Below are 18,136 nucleotides of genomic sequence, written 5' to 3' on the forward strand. Positions count from 1 at the left end.
TGTCTTCCCAAATCCACCAACATTCAATGTCCTTTGAAGTTCAAGACTATCCTCATCACAGTTGACAACGTTTCAAATCTTCATATCATCTGTAAATTATGAAATCATGCCCAAGCACCACAGTCTAAGTCATTGACATACATGTCAGGAAGAGCAAGGGTCCCAGTTTTACAAACCTTCTTCCAATCGGAAAAACAACCATGTGTCACTAACACAAAAACAGAAATACCTGGAAAAACTCAGCAAGTCTGGCAGCATCGGCGGAGAAGAACAAAGTTGACGTTTCGAGTCCTCATGACCCTTCAACAGGACTAAGTAAAAATAGGAGAGGGGTGAAATATAAGCTGGTTTAAGGTGGGGGGGTGAGGGTAGAAGTGGGGGTGGGGTGGGGTGGTTGTAGGGACAAGCAAGCAGATAACCAAAAGATGTCACAGACAAAAGAACAAAGAAATGTTGAAGATGGTGATATTATCTAAAAGAATGTGCTAATTAAGAACGGATAGCAGGACACACAAGGTACAGATAGCTCTGGTGGGGGTGGGGTGAAATAAGACTAAAAGGGCATAAAAGGTATAGATTTAAAAATAATGGAAATAGGTGGGAAAAGAAAAATCTATATAAATTATTGGAAAAAACAAAAGGGAGGGGGAAGAAACGGAAAGGGGGCGGGGATGGAGGAGAGTGTTCAAGATCTAAAGTTGTTGAACTCAATATTCAGTCCGGAAGGCTGTAAAGTGCCTAGTCGGAAGATGAGGTGCTGTTCCTCCAGTTTGCGTTGAGCTTCACTGGAACAATGCAGCAAGCCAAGGACAGACATGTGGGCAAGAGAGCAGGGTGGAGTGTTAAAATGGCAAGCGACAGGGAGGTCTGGGCCATTCTTGCGGACAGACCGAAGGTGTTCTGCAAAGCGTTTGGTCTCTCCAATGTAGAGGAAACCGCTTTGGGAGCAACGAATGCAGTAGACTAAGTTGGGTGAAATGCAAGTGAAATGCTGCTTCACTTGAAAGGAGTGTTTGGGCCCTTGGACGGTGAGGAGAGAGGAAGTGAAGGGGCAGGTGTTGCATATTTTGCGTATGCATGGGGAGGTGCCGTAGGTGGGGGTTGAGGAGTAGGGGGTGATGGATGAGTGGACCAGGGTGTCACGGAGGGAACGATTCCTATGGAATGCCACCAGGGGGGTGAAGGGAAGATGTGTTTGGTGGTGGCATCATGCTGGAGTTGGCGGAAATGGCGGTGGAAAACCTCGGTTAAGAACGAAGGAGGACATGTCAGAGGAACTGTTTTTGAAGGTAGCATTATCAGAACAGATGCGATGGAGGCGAAGGAACTGAGAGAATGGGATGGAGTCCTTACAGGAAGCGGGGTGTGAGGAGCTGTAGTCGAGGTAGCTGTGGGAGTCGGTAGGCTTGTAATGGATATTGGTGGACAGTCTATCATCAGAAATTGAGACAGAGAGGTCAAGGAAGGGAAGGGAAGTGTCAGAGATGGACCATGTGAAAATGATGGAGGGGTGGAGATTGGAAGCAAAATTAATAAATTTTTCCAGGTCCCGACAAGAGCCTGAAGCAGCACCGAAGTAATCATCGATGTACCGGAAAAAGAGTGGGAAGGGGCCGGAGTAGGACTGGAACAAGGAATGTTCCACATACCCCATAAAGAGACAGGCATAGCTGGGGCCCATGCGGGTACCCATAACCACACCTTTTATTTGGAGGAAGTGAGAGGAGTTAAAGGAGAAATTGTTCAGTGTGAGAACAAGTTCAGCCAGACGGAGGAGAGTAGTGGTGGATGGGGATTGTTCGGGCCTCTGTTCAAGGAAGAAGCTAAGGGCCCTCAGACCATCCTGGTGGGGGATGGAGGTGTAGAGGGATTGGATGTCCATGGTGAAGAGGAAGCGGTTGGGGCCAGGGAACTGGAAATTGTTGATGTGACGTAAGGTGTCAGAGGAATCACTGATGTAGGTGGGAAAGGACTGGACAAGAGGAGAGAGAAGGGAGTCAAGATAACGAGAAATGAGTACTGTGGGGCAGGAACAGGCTGACATGATCGGTCTGCCGGGACAGTTCTGTTTGTGGATTTTGGGTAGGAGGTAGAACGGCGTGACATTAGTCGTCTCAATTTCTCTGCTCCTCTCACCCATTCTAACCTGTCTCTCTCTGAACTTAATGCACTCCGTTCTCTCAGGTCCAACCCTAACATTGTCATCAAACCCGCTGACAAGGATGGTGCTGTTGTTGTCTGGTGCACTGACCTCTACCTCGCGGAGGCTGAGCGTCAACTCGCAGACACTTCCTCCTACCTCTCCCTGGACCATGACCCCACCACTGAACATCAAGCCATTGTTTCCAGGACTGTCACTGACCTCATCTCCTCTGGAGATCTTCCTCCCACAGCTTCCAACCTGATAGTTGCCCAACCTCGGACGGCCCGCTTCTACCTCCTGCCCAAAATCCACAAACAGGACTGTCCCGGCAGACTGATCGTGTCGGCCTGTTCCTGCCCCACGGAACTCATTTCTCGTTATCTTGACTCCCTTCTCTCTCCCCTTGTCCAGTCCCTTCCCATCGACATCCGTGATTCCTCTGACACCTCACGTCATATCAACAATTCCCAGTTCCCTGGCCCCGACCGCCTCCTCTTCACCATGGACGTCCAATCCCTCTACACCTCCATCCCCCACCAGGATGGTCTGAGGGCTCTCAGCTTCTTCCTCGAACAGAGGCCCGAACAATCCCCATCCACCACTACTCTCCTCCGTCTGGCTGAACTTGTTCTCACACTGTACAATTTCTCCTTTAACTCCTCTCACTTCCTCCAAATAAAAGGTGTGGTTATGGGTACCCGCATGGGCCCCAGCTATGCCTGTCTCTTTATGGGGTATGTGGAACATTCCTTGTTCCAGTCCTACTCCGGCCTCCTCCCACAACTCTTTCTCCGGTACATCGATGATTACTTGGGTGTTGCTTCATGCTCTCGTCGGGACTTGGAAAAATTTATTAATTTTGCTTCCAATCTCCACCCCTCCATCATTTTCACATGGTCCATCTCTGACACTTCCCTTCCCTTCCTTGACCTCTCTGTCTCAATTTCTGGTGATAGACTGTCCACCAATATCCATTACAAGCCTACCGACTCCCACAGCTACCTCGACTACAGCTCCTCACACTCCTCTTCCTGTAAGGACTCCATCCCATTCTCTCAGTTCCTTCGCCTCCGTCGCATCTGTTCTGATGATGCTACCTTCAAAAACAGTTCCTCTGACATGTCCTCCTTCGTCCTTAACCGAGCTTTTCCACCCACGGTAGTTGACAGGGCCCTCAACCGTGTCCGGCCCATCTCCCGCGCATCCGCCCTCATGCCTTCTTCTCCCTCCCGGAAACATGATAGGGTCCCCCTTGTCCTCACTTATCACCCCACCAGCCTTCGCATTCAAAGAATCATCCTCCGCCATTTCCGCCAACTCCAGCATGATGCCGCCACTAAACACATCTTCCCTTCACACCCCCAGCTGCATTCCGTGGGGATCGTTCCCTCTGTGACACCCTGGTCCACTCCTCCATCACCCCCTACTCCTCAACCCCACCTACGGCACCTCCCCATGCATACGCAAAATATGCAACACCTGCCCCTTCACTTCCTCTCTCCTCTCCGTCCAAGGGCCCAAACACTCCTTTCAAGTGAAGCAGCATTTCACTTGCATTTCCCCCAACTTAGTCTACTGCATTTGTTGCTCCCAATGCGGTTTCCTCTACATTGGAGAGACCAAACGCAGACTGGGCGACCCCTTTGCAGAACACCTTCGGTCTATCCGCAAGAATGACCCAGACCTCCCTGTCGCTTGCCATTTTAACACTCCACCCTGCTCCCTTGCCCACATGTCTGTCCTTGGCTTGCTGCATTGTTCCAGTGAAGCTCAACGCAAACTGGAGGAACAGCACCTCATCTTCCGACTAGGCACTTTACAGCCTTCTGGACTGAATATTGAGTTCAACAATTTTAGATCATGAACTCCCTCCTCCATCCCCACCCCCTTTCCGTTTCTTCCCCCTCCCTTTTGTTTTTTCCAATAATTTATATAGATTTTTCTTTTCCCACCTATTTCCATTATTTTTAAATCTATACCTTTTATGCCCTTTTAGTCTTATTTCACCCCACCCCCACTAGAGCTATCTGTACCTTGCATGTCCTGCTATCCGTTCTTAATTAGCACATTCTTTTAGATAATATCACCACCTTCAACACTTCTTTGTTCTTTTGTCTGTGACATCTTTTGGTTATCTGCTCCTATCACTGCTTGCTTGTCCCTACAACGCCCCCCACCCCCCACTTATCCCCCCACCACCCCCCACCTTAAACCAGCTTATATTTTACCCCTCTCCTATTTCTACTTAGTTCTGTTGAAGGGCCATGAGGACTCGAAACGTCAACTTTGTTCTTCTCCGCCGATGCTGCCAGACCTGCTGAGTTTTTCCAGGTATTTCTGTTTTTGTTTTGGATTTCCAGCATCCGCAGTTTTTTGTTTTTAACCATATATCACTATTCTCTGTTTCCTGTCACTCAGTCAATTTCCTATCCAAGTATTTATTTTCCCTTTTATTCCATGAGCTAGAATTTTACTCACAAGTCTACTGTACGGCACTGTATCAAATGCCTTTTGAAAATCCATATACATCACATCAACAGCATTGCCCTTATCAACCGTTTCTGTCACCTCCTCAAAAAGTTCCAGTAAGTTAATTAAACGTGATTTTCCCTTAATGAATCTATGCTGGCTTTCCTTAATTACCCTGCACTTGTCTATGTGACTATTGATTTTGTCTCGAACTCTGGTTTCCAGAAGTTTCCCTACCACTGAAGTCAAATTGACTGCTCTGTAGTTGCTGGCTTTATCTTTGCACCCTGTTTTGAACAAGGGTGCAACATTGACAATTCTCTAGTCCTCTGACACCACCCCTGTGTCTGGAAGATTAGCACTAGTGCCTCTGCAATTTCCACTCTCATTTCTCTCAATAACCTTGGATGCATCTCATCTGGTCCTGGTACCTCATCTAATTTAAGTAAAGACAGCCTTTCTAACACTCCTCCTTCTTAATTGTAAATTCTTCTAGTGTACCAGTTACCTCTTCTCTCACCTTAGCCTGGGTAGCATCTTCTTCCTTTGTTGAGACAGATGGAAAGTACTTGTTTAATACCTCTGCTATTTCTTCTGCCTCCACGTGCAAGTCCCTTTTTATCCCTAATCAGCCCTACTCGTTCTTTTACCACCATTTTATTATTTATATGCTTATCGGAAACCCTTGAATTCCCTTTCATGTTAGCTGCCAGTCTCTTTTCAAGCTCTCTCCTTGCTCTTCTTATTAATTTTTTCACTTCCCCTCTGATCCTTCTATATGCAGCCTGATTTTCTCCACTGTATTTTCTACCCGACAACTGTCAGGCGCGTACTTTTTCCTTTTCATCTTCACCTCTATCTCTCTCATCATCCAGGGTGCTCTAGATTTATTTGTCCTACCTTTCCCTTCAAGGGAATATAGCTTGACATTGCCTGCAATTTTCTTTGAAGGTCGCCCATTGTTCAGCCACCGTCTTTTCTGCCAAAATTTGATTCCAACTCACTCGATTCAGATACATTCTCATCTCGTCAAAATTGGCTTTCCCCCTAATTAATTATCCCTGCTCCAGATTGCTCTTTGTCCTTGTCCATGGCCAACCTAAATCTTATGATACAATGGTCACTGTCCCCTAAATGCCCTCCCACTGATATTTGATCAACTTGGGCCAACTTATTCCCCAGAACCGGGTCCAACAGTGCCTGCCCTCTCATTGGACCGGAAACACACTGCTGCAGAGAATTATCTTGAACACATTCCAGGAACTCTCGCCTCTCTTGTCCCTTTGCGCTATTCTTATCCCAGTCTATACTTGGATAATTGAAGTTCCCCCATTATAATTACTCCATAATTCTTGCACCTCTCTGTAATTTCTTTGCAAATTTGTTTCTCTACATCCCTTCCACTAGTTGGTGATCTATATACGACACCGATCAATGTTATTGCACCTGTTTTATTCCTTACTTCTAGCCAGAGATTCCATCCTCTCTCTCCAGTACTGTAATGCCATCTTTAATCAATACTACCACTGCACCGCACCTCCCCCCATCTAATGACTTACTATTGCCTACTCTAATTGTATCAAACTCTCCAAGTATTCCATTTACCTTGACACTACTCTCTGATATATCCTCCTTATCAGTTTCTACTTATCTGATAAAAGCAAAATACTGCGGATGCTAGAACTCTGAAATAAAAACAGAAAATGCTGGGACAACTCAGCAGATCTGACAGCATCTGTGCAGAGAGAAACAGAGTTAACGTTTCAAGTCTGTATGAGCTAAAGAGGAGTAGAAATGTGATGAAATTTGTACTACTTAAGGGATGTGGAGCAGGTGAAGCTGGATAGAAGGCCAGTGATAGGTAGGGGCTAAGGAGAGATTGACAAAGATGACATGGACAAAAAGACAAAGGGAGTGTTAATGGTAGTGGTAAGGGCTAAAGGAGGTGCTGATAGTGGCATAAAGGTAAGAAAGCAAAACGTGTTAATAGCTGAACAAGGGTAAGCGCTCTGTGAAAGAACAACATGTCCCTTAATCAGAGCTGGACCGCGATTTCACGCTGGTGCTGGCTGAACTTGTTCTCTCACTGAACAATTTCTCCTTAAGCACGTCTCACTTTCTCCAAATAAAAGGTGTGGCTATGGGTACCTGCATGGGTCCCAGTTATGCCTGTCTCTTTATGGGGTATGTGGAACATTCCTTGTTCCAGTCCTACTCAGGCCTCCCCCCACAACTCTTTCTTCGGTACACCGATGACTGTTCTGGTGCTGCTTCACGTTCTCGCCTGGACCTGGAAAAATTAATCAATTTTGCTTCCAATTTCCACCCCTCCATCACCTTCACATGGTTCATCTCTGACACTTCCCTTCCCTTCCTTGACCTCTTTGTCTCTATTTCTGGTGATAGACTGTCCACCAATATTCACTACAAGCCCACTGACTCCCACAGCTACCTGGACTACAGCTCCTCACACCCTGCTTCCTGTAAGGACTCCATCCCATTCTCTCTGTTTCTTCACTTCTGTCGCATCTGTTGCAATGATGCTGCTTTCCAAAACGGCGCTTCTGACACGTCTTCCTTCTTCCTTAGTCGAGGGTCCCCACCCACTGTGGCTGACAGGGCCCTGGGTCGTGTCTGACCCATCTCCCGCGCATCTGCCCTCACACCTTCCTCTCCCTCCCAGAACCATGGTAGAGTTCGCCTTCTCCTCACTTTTTGCCCCACCAGCCTCCGTGTTCAAAGGGTCATCCTCCACCATTTCCGCCAACTCCAGCATGATGCCACCACCAAACACATCTTCCCTTCGCCCCCCCCCGGCAGCATTCCATAGGGACCCTTCCCTCCAGGACAGCCTGGTCCACTCCTCCATCACTCCCAACACCTCATCCCCTTCTCACGGCACCTTCCCATGCAATCACAGAAGGTGCAACACCTGCTCCTTTACCTCTCCATCCAAGGGCCAAACACTCCTTTCAGGTGAAGTAGCGTTTCACTTGCTCCTCCTTCAATTTAGTCTACTGCATTCGCTGCTCCCAATGCGGTCTCCTCTACATTGGAGAGACCACAGACTGGCTGACCACTTTGCGGAACACCTTCGGTCTGTCCGCAAGCATGACCCAGACCTTCCTGTCGCTTGCCATTTCAACACACCACCCTGCTCTCATGCCCACATGTCTGTCCTTGGCCTGCTGCAATGTTCCAGTGAAGCTCAATGCAAACTGGAGGAACAGCACCTCATCTTCCGAATAGGCACTTTACTGCCTTCCGGACTGAATATTGAGTTCAACAACTTCAGACCATGAACTCTCTCCTCTATCTTCACCCCTTTTTTAATCCCCTTTTTAAAATCTATTTTTATTTTTTAATCCACTTATTTTCATTTTTATTCATTTATTAATTGTTTTATCTGCTTTTTCATCCCTTTTTTTATCCGTTTCCATCCTTTTTCCCCAACCACTGCTCCCTCCCCCCACCCCACCCCCAAAAGAGCCTTTTAGCAGAGCGCTTACCCTTGTGCTGCTATTAACACATTCTGATTTCTTACCTTTATGCCATTATCAGCACCTCCTTTAGCCCTTACCACTACCATTAACACTCCCTTTGTCTTTTTGTCCATGACATCTTTGTCAATTTCTCCTTAGCCCCCACCTATCACTGGCCCTCTATCCAGCTTTACCTGCTCCTCCTCCCTTAAACAGAATAAAACTCATCACATTTCTAATTCGCTTTAGCTCTGAAGAAGGGTCATATAGACTCAAAACGTTAACTCTGTTTCACTCTCCACAGATGCTATCAGGTCTACTTCTCTGATACCTGGGATGGTGGTTGGGGCGGGGGGGGGGGGCATTATCTTACAAGGAAAGGTTGGGCCTGTATTTATGGAGTTTAGATGGGAAGGGAATCAAAGGTTATCGGGGTTAGGTGGGAATGTGGAAATTGAAACACAAGAAGATCAGCCATGATCTTATTGAATGGTGGAGCAGGCTTGAGGGGCCGAATGGTCTACTCCTGTTCCTATTTCTTATATTCTTATGATTGAGAGGTGATCCTGTTGAAACATGGTCCTGAGGGGACTTGACAGGGTGGATGCTGGAAGGATGTTTCCCCTTGTCGGAGAGACTAGAACTAGGGGAGACAGTTTAAAGATGAGAGGTCTCCCATTTAAGACGGAGATGAGAAGATTTTTTTTCTGTCAGAAGGTCATGAATCTTTGGAACTCTCTTCCCCAGAGAATGGTGGAGGCAAGGTCAATGAATATTTTTAGGGCAGAGGTAGATAGATTTTTGACTAACAAGGGAGTCAAAGTGTATCAGGGTTAGGCGGCATGTGGAGTTGAGGTCACAATCAGATCAGCTGAGATCTTGTTGAATGGTGAAGCAGGCTCGAGGGACCGAATGCTCCAATTTCATATGTTCGTGTCTCGTCCTCTTAATTAAATGAATGAAGGTTACAGCAACACAAGGTGTAGACAGGAAATGTGCAGGCACTTGACAGGTGGGAAAGGGTTCATTTGTTCTTACAATGGACCTTTATTCCACTTTTGGATTACTGCAAAGCTCACTAAAGACATTTAAATTGTCTGAACCCATAGGGTGTAGTTTCTGTAGAGAAATGCTCTATTTGATCATTGAAGGAGGTCATTCAGCCCATTGCCCGTGTGTCAGCCCTGTGAAAGAGTGATCCCCTATGGTCCCAATCCCTGCCTCTTTGCCCAAAGTCCTGTAAATTTCTCCTACTCAAGTATATATAACCAATTCTCTTTTGAAACGTTACTATTCAATCTGCTTCCACTGCCCTTTCAGGCCATACATTCCAGATCAATATTTTGCTGTAGGTCAAATTACAAAACCTGAGTATTGCTGAGCAAAAGAGACATGCTTTTAATCATGCACTCATCAGGAAAGATGCAAGAATGCCAAATTTGAAAGGGAACAACAATTTATGCTGTGCATTCTCCATGTCAGCATCTCAACCAGTCAGAGTCCAGTTGCCAACCAATCATCATTCTTTTCTCGTGCAGTTTAAATTTATCCCTTTGAAACTTGGCATTCTCGTGTCTGTCCTGATGAATACAATATGAAAAGCTTCAACTGCCTTTTACAGCTATATTACACAGCCCTTAAAATGAAGCTTTTGAAACTATATTCTTTCTCTGTGAAACAGTTCCCTAAGACTCTACATAGGAAAGAGCCTTTCAGGATTTCATTAAGAGGGTAGCAGCTTTCACAAGAAAGAAAAACGTCCTCTTTTGACTTAATCCAAAACTTTGTGTCCATATCCTAATTCACACCTAGGGTGGAATTTTCTGTCCCCATTGTGTTGAGCGTCATGGCAGGCATCAGTAGACAATATGGCGGGAAGGTCAAAATTCAGTTTCATGCCGTCATGAAACCAGGTTGCAATTGTCCCCTCTGCTCGACAATGGCAGGCCACTCTTCCTGCCGCCGCATATCGGGAATGTCATTTTAATACATCTGCATATAATTATAAGCCCTGCACCACTCCTCCAATTCTGCCCTCTTGTGCATTCCCAATTTTCTTTGTTCCACCACTGTCAGATGTACCTTCAGCTGCCTGGGCGCTCAGCTCTACAATTCACTCACTAAACCTCTCTGCCTTTCCCCTTCTGTCCTTTCCTTTAAGACATTCCTTAAAAACCTACCTTTTTGACAAAACCTTTGGTCACCTGTCCTAATATCTACCTCTGTGGATCAGTGTAAAATTTTGTTTTATAATTACTCCTGTGAAGTGGCTTAGGATGTTTTACAACATTAAAGGTGGCATATTAATGCAGATTGTCATTGCATTATTATACCTGGTGCCCCTTTCCGTCGCTCATTGTAAAAATTTGACAGAATCTCCAGTAGAGCCTTCCAGTCCTTTTACTCTCCTGCTTTTATCATGCAAGTAAAGGACATTTAAAGAACAGGGAAAAAAAAATCTTGCCCCGTACGTGAAATGCAAGTTAAATCTATTTAAAAAGGAACGATCAAATCCCTGTGCCATCTTTATTGTGATGCAGTTTGAAATGCACAATATACAAATATGCACATGAGAATCTTGTCAACCATCTCTAGAAAAGTACTTGAACAATCCCTGATGCCAGTTTCTAGTAAAAACAGTGAATCATGGTTGATGTTGCATCCATTCGAAAAAAAACACTCCAACTCCTAATGCTCCCTTGTTAAGTTGATTTTGAGCTTAGCTATTATTTTTGAAACATATTGTTTGTTCTGGCTTTGAATATAAACAGGCACAGCACAGTAACAGCCTGTGGAAGGAGGGCAGCCTCATTATTCAGCCAGTGCTCTCCTCGCCAACCTTACACAAATGTAACTACATTGAAACGGTTATTAATTCAGTTAGTTCTGGCATCATCTTACAGAAAGCATTCCTAACTAGGTCTCGCACAATGACGTGAATTAGGTTGACGTCTATGTGACTCATTCCATTCAGGCAAACTGATTACATTTCCTCTACCTCTGAGCAGGTTGCAGAAGGAATTTGGAGCATGCATGTTTCTAACCAGATTCCTTTGAAATATTACACCTCATTAAAATATATCTTTTATTCCAAAGTTGCATTATTGCAATGGAGGATATGCGAGAAGGTCACAGAAACTATTTTCCAGCAAGGCAGTAAAAACCATGAGCCCACAGTGGTTGAATTATTTGAGAATATTACAAATGAAATGTCATCTGGTATTCTGCATTTAATCAGTTCATTTTGCTTAACAACATTAAACATTATAGAAATTCAGTGGGAAACGTATGTCTTTAAAGCTTGTTGGGAAGTGAAGGCATGAACTGCTGGAAATTAATGAGTTTTGTTCATACAACATAGGAAGACAATGCTGCTTAACAAGCAGCATTAATAATGTGCGCATTAAACTGAGGGATGTGAGACACAGGTCAAGTATCCTTTATCCGTAAATCCGAAAACCAAACACATCCAAAAACCACACTTTTTTTGAACCTCATTGACCTTTAGAGCGGGAAGTCTCTGACCGGAGCCGACATGCACCTCGTCGACATGAACCTTGCTGACCACACCCGACCTTTGGTATGGGAAATCTCTGACCCAAACCGACACGAACCTTGCTGACCACGCCTGACCTTTCACACGGGGAATCTAGTTGTTTGTCTGCACTGTTTACCGTGCGAACCCTCTGGTATAAGCAGAATCACAGAAGGCACCTTGAGTGGGAACTTATTGCAGATGCCCTGTATTTATTATTCAGTGGTACATCTTACTTTTCTAGCCATTTTACTTACTTTAGACTATAGCTAGCCTAGGCTTCAGCCATTGTAATGCAGGTAGGCCCAGGCCTATATGTGGTATCCAAAAACTTAAATTATCTGAAATGGAAATGTAATAGGCCCCGAGAACTACAGATAAAAGATATGTGACCTGTAACGAAAACTATAGCCCCCCTGGCAAGATTCTTCAATGTGAAATGTGACTGTGAAACTTAGCATCAATCAACTGGAGTCTATTATTATTATTACTATGTAAATGTATTATTTCTTACATTTATAAGTTTTCTTTGGGTGGGATTTTCTGACCAGGCCCAGGCAGGATTGTCTGGTCCCGCCAAAATCCAATAGCCTGGGCCGCCAAATCTCCTGTGGCTGGTCCCACCACAATGGGGCCGGATAATCCCAGCCTTTGTGTTTATTGTTAAGTCCTTACTTGTTCTGTTGCTCTAAAAAGGGTGTTTTTGTCCAGATTCTGGATGGTGACACTGGGGCAATCCAGGGTCTTCTAATAGTTATGTTAGAAAAGGCATAACTGTTTGACCATTTCCTCTTTAAAATTCCCTCTGCTCTGGGTCGGCCAAAGTATACTAAATTCCTGCCCTTAGCACAGTGGTTATGTTAGAGGAGGAGTAATTCAAAGGCCTGGAAGAATGATCTGTGTTTTCTTCACCTCATATCTGAGTCTGTTGTAGACTAATTGATAGAGATTGATCACTATGATTAGACAACAATTCCATTATCATTGTATCATGTGACTAGCTGGATGATAGAAGGCAAACTAGATAGGCTTTGAAATTTCCATTTAGTAATTCCTATGCAACCACTATGTTCCTTCCTATCTGATCTGACATTTTCATGGCCAATATTGCTATGGAAGCCAGAACTAATTAGTAACATGACGAATTGCCTTACTGATCTGTGCTAGGTAAGGGTTCTTCAGCAGCAGCTCCTGGACCCCTGACCTCCAATGAGCTGGAAGGATAAGTGCAGCAGCTGCATGGAGGCATCACTACCTACAAAAGACACATCATACTGATTTGGAAATGTGTCACCTTTCCTTCATTGTCACTGGGTCAAACTCCTGAAACTCTCTTCCTAACAGCACTGTGGGTGTACATGGACTGCAGTGATTCAAGAAGGTGGCTCACCGCCACCTTTTCAAGGGCAATTAAAAATGGGCAATAAATGTTGGCCTTGTTAATAATACCAATACTGTATCAGAAGAAAGCCTTGTGTTTAAAAAAAAAACAGGCCTCGGTATCCCTAGTGTGGTAACTGCATGTATTCTCTCTCTCTCCTGTCAATCCTGGGTCATGTGATGTACTGCAGGAGCTTCGACCAGTGAGCTCTTAGCGCGGGGAATCTGGGGGGAGAGGAGTCTTTCAGACGAGAGATCGGGTCTAGGTGCAAGAACCCTGGATGTCTCTGTAGCAAAGTTTAACTGTTTCTTGACGAAACCTGTCTGCTCCATAAAGTCATCATATTTGGCGATGAGGGCAAAATCAACTATGACTGTGCACCTCACCCTCTCACTGTAAGTAAATCAAATTTAAAAAAACCACTCACCAGTCAAGCCGCTGTTTGGAAGAATCAATCCATATGATGCTAATATTAAAGATTGGAGCCAGTGTGTTGGGCGCTTTTGATTTTACTTTGTAGCAAATGAAATAACCATCTTAAAAAAGCGGGAAGTGATCCTCTTCAGTGTATGTGGCAGTAAAACATTCAACCTGATTCACAACCTGACTGCCCCAAGCGCGCTCAATTCCAAGACATAGTGAGTTAGTGAACCTAGTGAAAATGCACTTCCACTAGGAGATATCACAGACATCTGTGATAATGCAGCACTTAAAATTCACTTCAAGAGTTTGTACCCCAGGAGAGTCCATCACAGCCTATGTGGTGAACCTCAAACAGTCAATGGAATACTACAACTTTGGGAACACATTAAACAATATGCTGCGGGACCGACTGGTATGTGGAGTCAAGGACAATGCCATACAGCGCTGCTTGCTTTCTGAAATCGATATAGAGTTTAAGTGCGCCCTAGAAATCTCCCTCACCATGGAAAGCGCTGCGAAGGACTCACAGGCTTTGCAACACATGGATAATGGTGCCGTACTTCATGTGGGGCGGGAACCTGCCGCCGAGTGTGGCACGAAGACCAGACCTACATAATTAAAGCACGATTCAATGTCCACTGTGAAAAACATTAAGAAGCTGAACAGGAGCGCTTCATCAACAACTTCAAGACAAAATTGCTATAGATGTGGAGGTGGCCACGGAGCAGATACCTCCAAATTCAGAGAGAGACAGAATGTCATTATTGTCATAAAAAGGGCCACGTGATTAGGCAATGTGGAATGAAGATGAGGCGGCCTGCAAGGCAGCAAACAAACATGATTGAGTTAACGGGCACAGCAAAGGCTGAAACTGCTTATACTGATGTGTATTCCCTGTGTAATATAACTCCTGTGAAAACTGAGCCTATTATGGCGACAGTACAAGTGAATGAGAAGCCACTGACAATGGAAGTGGATGCAGGTGCCTCAGCTAAGGTGCTAGGACAGCACGCTTTCAGGTACCTTAATGAGGGAAGATGGCTAATAAATTTGGAATGGACAACCGCTAAGTTAAGAGCTTACACGGGAGAATCAAGGGTATTGCCACAGTGCCAGTCTTTTAGAATCAACAGACAACCCCCCCACTAGGGCTATCTGTACCTTGCTTGTCCTGCTTTCTACCCTTAATTAGCACATTCCTTAGATAATATCACCACCTTCAACACCTCTTTACCTTTTGTCTATGACATCTTTTGGTTATCTCCACCTATCACTGGCCCTCTATCCAGCTCTACCTGTCCCCCACCCCCCCCTTAAACCAGCTTATATTTCACCTCTTTTCTATTTTTACTTAGTTCTGTTGAAGAGTCATACGGACTCGAAACATTAAGTGTGTTCCTCTCCGCAGATGCTGCCAGACCTGCTGAGTTTTTCCAGGTATTTTTATTTTTGTTTTAGACAACCCAACTGCCTGTTATAATTGTAAAAAGGGGAGGGACCCAGTCTTCTAGGTCGAGATTGGCTACAGAAAATAAAACTCGACTGGTCCGAGATATTTCACCTAGGCAGAATATTGCCATGGGCGCGTGGGGGCGGGCCCAACACGCCGATGCGTAAAATGACATGCGATGACATCGGGTGTGCATCCCAACGCCAAGCACATCATTTCACTATTTCATGCGGCGGGCGCGCACCAGAGGCGGTTGCCTTCCCGCCAAACTGTCAACGGTCTATTAAGGCCATTAAAAAAGCGATTCAAGTTGTTAACAGCGCTGCCCATCCAACTTTAAGGTTGGCGGGCAGGCGAAGAGCCCAAGCAACCTTCGCATTTTTCAGGAAACCTCATCCACGGGCAGGATGAGGTTTCCTGAAGCTTGTATAAAATAAATAAATACATTTTCTTGACTTCACAAATATGTCCCAGCTCATGTGACACTGTCACATGAGGGGACATGTTTAAATAATTTTTTACTTCATTATTTGAAAACTTTTATTATCTACTTAATCTCCCTGAGGCAGCTCTGTGCCTCAGGGAGATTGCTGTGCTCTTTCACGTGCATGCACAAAAGAGCGCAGGCCTCGCCTCTCCCTCCTGCCCCCACCCGCACAGGTAGCGCTTAGCGCTACCGGCCGCACATTACACTGGGCAGGCCTTAATTGGCCCGCCCACGTAAAATGGTGGTGCGCAGCCAATCGCCACACCCGCCCCCGCCCTCTCCTGCCCAGCCCGCCCGACATAGGTAAGACTCTACCCCTAAAATCAGATAGTATTGTAAGTACTCCCATTCCTCAAGAATTCGCGCTATTACTGAATTTCTTAGATTCTTTGCCTGTGTGTCTGAAACAAATTAGAAATTAGACGAGCAGAGATCCAATATTGAAAGTCAGAGCCTTTGTTTTGCAAGTATGGCCAAACTCGCCTGTATCTGAAGAACTGAGAGCATTCCATGTCAGAAACAAGGAATTAAGCTGTCAAGACGGAATTGTGTTATGGGGTTCAAGAGTCACAAGGTAGCGAGCCACTCCTGACAGAGCTCCACAGTGCACAGCCAGGCATATCAAAAATGAAACTGCTTGCACAAAGCTATGTATGGTGGCCAGGCATTGACAGTGACATTGAAAGCATGGTCAAGCACTGTCTCCATTGTCAGCAACAACAGAAGCTGCCTGTTTCAGTTCCACTTCATCCGTGAGAGTGGCCTGGTCGACCTTGGGTTCAACATATTGAATATATAGGGCCATTCTTATGTACCACGTTCTTGCTAATTGTCGATGCACATTCAAAATGGATGGATGTATATGAAGTCAAATCGCCAACATCGAACTCAATTATCAAGAAGCTACGTCACTGTTTCAGCATATATGGCCCTCCTGAAATAGTCATTTCTGATAATGATACAGCCTGTGCCAGCACCGAGTTTCAGAAATTTATGGATCTGAATGGAATCCACCATATAAAGACAGCTCCTTGACATCCCTCATCGAATGGTCTGGCCGAGAGAGTTGTACGAGCTTTTAAGTCTGGTATGAAAAAGTTATTGGAAGGCACTCTGGAATCTCGACTTTCCCGGTTTCTCTTGTTATCGTACAACACCACATTTGACTATGGGTTCAACACTGTTGGAGTCATTAATGAAATGCAGTCTGCACGCACGTTTACACTTGATGTTTCTGAATTTAGAGGGGAACATAGCGCAGAACCAGAGTAATCAGAAATTTAACCATGACATACACAGTAAAGCTCGCATAGTGTAGGTGATAGGGTATAAGTGTGAAATTTCAGCAGTGGACCTTGTTGGCCTCTGGGAGCCATTGTTTCAGAGACTGGTCCATTATCTTTTCAAGTACAAGTCAGCGACTGAATCATCCGTAAGCACGTGGATCACATCCGTGCCAGAGAGACATTCCAACAGTTAACTGATCAACCTGTGATTAGTGTTGAACCGTCGACTTCTGAGGTGTGTGATCGACCTAAAACAGACATTCCAGATGTTTCAGAGGAGTTGCCAAATCCTGAACTGTCAAGTTCAGATGATGTGTCTCATGGTGCTGCTCCAGATCCTGTGGATCCTGTTCAGAAACCTCCAGTGGTAGAGCTACACTGCTCTAGCCATATACGGAGAGCACCTCAGAGACTTGATTTACAATCACCTGAAGTTGTGCATATGTTTCTTGGATGCTCAAATACGTTTTTTAAAGAGTAATTGTTAAAAAAACTAAAGGGGGAGGAAATGTGGTAACTGCATGAATTGTCCCTCCCTCCTGTCAATTGCAGGTCATGAGATGCACTGCAGGTCTCCAACCAGTGAGCTCTTAGAGCGGGAAATCTGAGGGGTGGAGTCCTTTGGACGAGAGATTGGGTCCAGGTGCAAGCATTCCTAGATGCCTCCATAGTAAAGTGTTACTGTTTCTTTATGAAACCTGTCTGCTCCATCGAGTCATCACACCTAGGTTATAAAAATGATCAATTTTTCCAACTACTGGAAGTGTGTGTGTGTGTGTGTGTGTGTGTGTGCTTGCGCCCACGTGTGCATTTGTGTGGTAATTGTGGGAAGGCAAGATCAAGTTTAGCTGCTATGAACTCCTAAAGTGAATTCATCAACAATAAAACCCTGCAGAACAGAAGACGGCCATTGTGGCTCATTGTGCCTGCACTGGCTCTTTGAAAGAGCGATCTAATTAATCCCATTTCACCCCCATTCATTTTTTCAACATAACACTGCAAATTTTCCAATTTCTTCTCCATCAGAGGTTTCTGTCCTCCCTGAGCTCAACCTTAGGACACCTGTGTTACAGTCTGACAGGTGTACCGCCCCACTGTTGAAGGTCAGCTATAAGAATGATGACTGGTGCTGATGGAGCCATGGCTGAGGGCGGAATCAGCACTTTGAGGAAAGGGGGAGCCGGGATGATGGGAGAAGGAAAAAAGGAAAGAGAAAAATCTTATGCTTATAAATGATTCACAAAAACAACCTGGTCAGACATCTCCAAGTAACAGAGAGCAATCCAATCCATAAAAGGTGGATGTGTTGATGTCAGTAACGAGGTTTGAAAGAAGTCACTGGAGAATTAGATTAACCTGTTTAAATTTCTTACTGTTTGGGCAATGTCACTGCAGCTCTTAGCGGGCAACAACTGCTGGCCTTGCTCATGATGCCTGCATCCCAAGAATGAATTAAAAAGAAGTCGCTTGAGGGTAACAT

The sequence above is a fragment of the Cetorhinus maximus genome, chromosome 5, assembly GCF_964194155.1.
Source record: "Cetorhinus maximus chromosome 5, sCetMax3.hap1.1, whole genome shotgun sequence".
NCBI lineage: Eukaryota > Metazoa > Chordata > Chondrichthyes > Lamniformes > Cetorhinidae > Cetorhinus > Cetorhinus maximus.